The following is a 6,262-nucleotide window of genomic DNA, read 5'->3' on the forward strand; positions in this document are numbered from 1 at the left end:
AAGTTTACTCTTCAGTATTCCTGAAGAGAGGGAAGACTGAACCATGTACTTCCCATTAGCATCATGCCATTGCAGCTTCCATTGGCATTTTCCTGCCCTTACAACAGGGAATAAATAGAAGTTTCTGCATGAAGAAACTCTTATGAATAAATCATCCAGCCCTGTTCTGCTCGGAGCCAGGTATGTTTGTGATTATGATGCCATTATATAACCAGGTCCTCCTAATCAGAAACACAATATTCTCAGAGCACAAAACTGGGACATTCTGCAGCACATCCCTTTGCTCCAGGTATGGCACTGGAGCCTCCAGCCACGTGTGGAGCAGCAAAACCCTGCACCCAGAAATGCCCTGCTCTGAGCTGGCAAGGAAATGGTTCATGTTGTCCCTCCAGGGAAGTCACCATGTCCAAAGAGATGCTAAAGAATGAATTAATTAAAATTACATCCTCCTTGTGACAGTATGTAATTGGTGTTCATGAAGAGGGTGAGCCATCAGCACAGATCCTCCACTTCCAACATACAGGGTCTATAGTCTAACACATCTAGAGTCCCACCAAAGCCAAGTTTTCATCATCTTTCATGTCTGAAGATGAGGGGTTACAGCTCTGTTTTCCTCAGCACCAGCCCCATGACAAATAGCTTCAAGGCTGGCACAAACCAGCTCTCCTAATATTCCTGTAAATTATCCTTAGGAATACAACTAATTTTTTTTTTTTTTTTTTTTTGTTACATCCACTGCTAAGACACCTCCAGCTGTATTGGGGCTAGAACGAGATGGTCTTTAAAGTCCTTTCAACCCAAACCATTCTGTGATTTCACAGTGGCTGAAGCACAGGGCTGGTGCATGGCCAGTGGGATTGGGTCAGCATGAGTTATGGACAGGACAAATCCCAGCTCCTGAGGAGCCTCTGCAGCCACGGTGCCTCTGTGCATGCAGCTCCCCCTCCACAGAGACAAGGAAGCATCAGGAAGCAGCTCCCACCTACTTTCAGCTCTGGCCACGCAGCTTTGGACTGAATGGAAGGTGGGAGCGTAAAATAAGACCAGAGAGCACTCAGTGAAGTGTGGAGTTGAAAAAAAAAAAAGGGCTTGGAAGGACCCATGTTGCTGGGAAGCAAAGGGATTTCCTGCTGGTCCCAAAGACAGGAGCAGAAAATGGGGTTTAGGGCTCCAGGGAGACAGCAATATATCCTAACGATCCCTCCTTTGCAGGGTGAGCCTGGCTGAACGCTGTAAACTGCAAAGGAAACCCAGAATGACAAACAATTGTAGGAACCTGAAAAGCCCAGTTCCTCTGGATTTCATGGGAAGTGCGATTTTCAGTGCTCTGACCTGTCTGTCTGAGGGGAAGTGGGCAATAAATAGCAGCCGGGTTGTTATCAAGAGGATGTGAGCTATTTATAAAAAATTCTTGGGCTTTTTGAACTCTGTTTAAAGAGGCAATATCCTTGGCTTGGGTAATTGGGGGGCTAAAATGCTAAAGCAAACACGATTACTCAGCCACCTTGGGAAAGTTTAGTGCTTACTTGTGTTTCTGAATTTTTGAGCATATTTGAACAGCTGCACTGGTACTGCCCCCAGATCCAGAGGGGAGTAGGAAGAGGGCTTGGAGATCCCTGTGCAGGGCAGCTCCCGGCACTCCCAGCCACCACTGCTCAGCAATCCCCACAGCTGATGCTTACATGGCTTAACTGAACTGAAAGCCCAGGCTGGACAAGGCTTGGAGCAGCCAGGTCCAGTGGAAGGTGTCCCTGCCCATGGCAGGGGTGTTGGAAATGGATGATCTTGAAGGTCCCTTCCAACCCAAACCATTCTATGACTAATTAAAAATACCTTACATGAATGAGCTGCCTTGTCTGAAGGGGTTTCTAGGTGCCCAACAACATGTTGGCTTCCCAGCAGGATTTAACCATCTCCAGCTCTGAGGCAAGGAGTGGGTGCCAGCTCATGCCCTCTGCCACAGCAAGAGGAAGGTTTTGGTGGGGTGGCAAGGGGAAAATAAAGGCAAGATGAAGCCAACACCCACACAAAGAACTAAAGACCTCCTTGCTCAAGGAAACTCATCCAAGCCCTCTGACAAATGGTTGTTTTTAACTAAACCAACAAAAACTGCTGGAGCAACCTGCACACAGAGCTGTACCCAACTTCCAGAGAGTCATGGCTGGGAGCACTGAGGCCAGCGTGGGGCACCCTCAGAAGGGCAGTTCACTGCCCAGGTCACACTGGCCATGCCAGCCTGACCCTCCCAGTGCCACTTGAGTGATGGATTTAGGGTCATTGGACTGGGGAGCTTTGAGCACAGCCCTTGGAGCTGCTCCCATGCAGGAGGTCCTGACCTGACCCTCTTCCATGCAGAGCACCAGCTGACACACAGGGAAGGGTCCCTCCCGCCCAGCCCCGCTGTCCCAGGGTCCCCATGTCAGGACGTGGCACCAAACAGAACCCTCAAGGGTTTCCACTGGCTGCTGTCTTATTTTTGTGAGCCCAGCCATCGGGCAGACAACATTGCTCCTGTGTGGGAACCACACACAAAGTGTCCTGACAAAATGATGGCATCGTCTAAAATACACAAACACGCTCAAAAGAAGGAAAACCATGAAATTAAGGATAACAAACAACAAAGAGAAGCTCATACACAGAATCTGTTAGTGTTTATGAGTCACTGAGGCCTTCCTGTCTCCTCTTATAAATTGTGGGAATGCACTGTGATCCATCCTCTCCTTGAAAACCACCGAGGTGCTATTTTCCTCGGAGCCCAGCACCGAGGGCGGGGACAGACACTGCACAAATGAAAGATTTCTTTTTTTTTTTTTCCTTTTTCCTTCTTATTTTTTTTCTTCAAAGTAGGAAACCAAATCTGAGGAGCAAATGCTGTGGGATGGGTAAACAGAGGGGAGGGCAGAAGCCTTGGGGATGAGATCATCGAGCGCCCTGGCCCGGCGCTGTTTTCCGACGGCGAAGGGCTTAACAATGGAATGGATGGGAAATGCCAGGAAAAGTTAAAGAGCTTTGGACACGAGGTCTTTGTAAAAGCTCATTCTTCATTATTAACAAACAACTTCTCCCCATCTTCCTTCGTTTCACCCTTCAGCAAATGAGGATTTTCTCTCTCAAACCTAATTCTTTCCATCTTGGTGTTTAAAGCTCTCCCAGCCTGTCTGCTTTGCTGCACCCAAGGCTGCCCCATCATGCCAGGACACTGGGACACCAACCACTGCCTCACACCTTCATCACCACCACAGCATCCAGGGGAAGGTGTCCCAGTCCATGGCACAAGGTAGCACTGAATGAGCTTTGAGGTCCCTCCAATCCCAAACCAACCTCATCCTGTGATTCTGCAGTAACCCTGAGCTGTGATCACTGCAGAGCCAAGGCTTCCCTCCAGGCTGCTGGAGGCTTGCACCAGAGCCAGTCCCACCCTCAGGCCCCCAGGTGCTCCCAGGAGGAAAGGCCATCAGCCCTGGTGGGACAGAGCCTGTGCAAACCCTGCAGCACCCCGAGGGAAGGATGCTCAGCCCATGCATCCCAGCTGAAACTGGAATGCACAAACTGGAGCCAGGAACAGCGAGTTTTGAGGGATTTTTATGTGAAAACCTCACACAACAGGATCTCAGATGGCTTCAAGAGAAGCCACCCAGGCTCAGTCCAAGCAGGGCCAGCCCTGAACTGCTCATCCAGGCTGCAAGTAAAGCACTGGCTACACATGGGCATAGGTAGGGATTGCAGTACCAACTGCACATGTGGAGATAAAAATACAGGATTGTAGGATAATAAATAAAACTCCTTCCCTAGGAGGGTAGGGAGGCCCTGGCACAGAGGGCCCAGAGAAGATGTGGCTGCCCCATCCCTGAGAGCTTCCAAGGCCAGGCTGGACAGGGCTTGGAGCAGCCTGGGACAGTGGAAGGTGTCCCTGCTCATGGCAGGGAGTGGCACTGGATTATCCTTAAGGCCTGTTCCACACAAAGCAGCCTGGGATTCTGTGCTCTAAAATGGTGTTTGATACTAAATCCCAACACCCAGCCCTTGGAAGGGCAGCTCAGAACCCTACCCAGCACCTTTATGTGACAAACACTGCCTAAAGCTCCAGGGAGACAAAATCTCGTCCTTTACTGTCAAAGCTCCTTCCTTGCCCTTTTCCTGAGGGAACACCACCAGCCACTGATTGGTTGAGTGATTTCTGAAGCATTAATGGAAGGACAGAGCAGAGCAGGAGCTTCCTCAGCCTGGAGCAATTCCCTGAGTCAGAAGGGCTCAGCAACACCTCTGCTGCCATTTCTGCTCAGTGCACATGATCCCATCTGTCAGCTCAGCAAACACTGCTCCTGCTCCCTCTGCATTCCCTGGTTTCTGCACCACAAGCACTGGAAATGAAATTATTATAGTCATGAATATGCTACAACAAAAAGGCTGCCCCCAAAATTACATCCTTTGGAAGGAACAAGGGAGTTAAAAACCCTGAAATGCCAACGGGGAGTGTTATAATTTGATGTTTGCACTGACTACAGGACACATCTCAGCAGCCCCTTTCAGCACCAATCACATCTCCCTGCCAGAGCAGCCCTGGGCTGGGGGACAGGCAGGGACCCTGCTGCCAACAAGGCTAAAAACACCAACAAAAAACGATTCTGAACTACAAAAGAGAGAGAGCAGAACCAAAACAGGGGTTTACAGTTACTTTGTACCACAGCAAATGGCTGCAGATGGAGCAGAGCATCTCCCGGGTACCAAGATGCACCCAAAGAGAGGACAGTGCCTCTGTGAGGTGTGGGCCTGGAGCTGGATTTTCTGTTCAGATTGAACCAATCATTACCGACAAAAAGGGAGCAACTTTCAGAAAGTCTCTTTCACTCCTGTGTGCACTGCCAAGCTCCCCTGTGGATACCTGAGTGCAGAGGCAGCCCCAGCGCCCAGACTGGGCAGTGCTGCAGCCAGGGACACTCTGAGCCTCAGATTCCTGTAAAACCCAGTGGAAATCCCTGCTGTGGGATGTGCTGCTGTCCCTCAGCATCTGCTCAGCCCCACGGCAGAACCTCCAGCCCATGTGGCAGGGCTGGGAAGGCAGCGCTGACAGGGACCATGAATAAAACAATAGGTACCACTCACCGCCCCCAGGGCTTCCTCATACCGGCACCCCATTCCCTGGAAAACAAAGAACAATTCCCTGCATCGGGTACTGATGCCTCTTGGGTTTGGTCCCCAGTACAAACACACACACACAATTTCTTCTTTTACATTTTTGCCTGATGACTTGCAAGACAAGCCTAATAAAAGCCGAGACAAATAACCCAAAACACACAAAAATGTGATACTGTTTCCTATTAACATCCAAAGCACTTCAGTGACTGAAGAAACTGCATTAAAACATCAGAATAAAAAGAAAATCAACCACATATGGAAAAAATATATATGTACAAGGGAAAAAAAAAATATATATATATATGTTGGGAGGACAGAAGGGCACTGGCCAGGGCTGCTCCATGTGGGCATCTGCCAGATGCTGCAACTTCAGCCCATCGAGAATCTATCCCTGAATTTGAAACCACCACAGCAGGACCCTGGAAACCAAGTGGGTCCCCACCACAGCCTTGCACATCCCACAGCACCCTGTGGTCCATCCCTGCCCCACTGAGGGCATTTTTGGGAGCATCACTCAGCAGCTGGCAGCAGCAGCAGGAGGCACCAGGGAGCTCCCACAGCAGCAGCCCGGCCCCGGGGCAGGAGCCGTGCCCGTCCTGGGCTGAGGAACAACCCCTGTGCCGTGAGGGAGAGCAGAGAAAACCCTCCGGGCTCGGGCCTTCTGGAGAGGTTTGAGAGGTTTCTCTTGGCAGCAGCCGATGGGGCTCTCGCTTCCTGCCCGGTGGGGGAACATCTTCCCCTGGGGACGGCACATCCCATTCATGTCCTGCCTCCCATCCCATCCCATCCCATTCGTGTCCTGCCTCCCATCCCATCCCATCCCATTCATGTCCTGCCTCCCATCCCATCCCGTTCACGTTCACGTCCTGCCTCCCATCCCATCCCGTTCACGTCCTGCCTCCCATCCCATCCCGTTCACGTCCTGCCTCCCATCCCATCCCGTTCACGTCCTGCCTCCCATCCCATCCCGTTCACGTCCTGCCTCCCATCCCATCCCGTTCACGTCCTGCCTCCCATCCCATCCCGTTCACGTCCTGCCTCCCATCCCATCCCGTCCATGTCCTGCCTCCCATCCCATCCCGTCCATGTCCTGCCTCCAGCTGGGGAACCGGCTCTCCCCTCCATC

Source organism: Molothrus aeneus, chromosome 15, assembly GCF_037042795.1.
Source record: "Molothrus aeneus isolate 106 chromosome 15, BPBGC_Maene_1.0, whole genome shotgun sequence".
In the NCBI taxonomy this organism is placed as follows: domain Eukaryota; kingdom Metazoa; phylum Chordata; class Aves; order Passeriformes; family Icteridae; genus Molothrus; species Molothrus aeneus.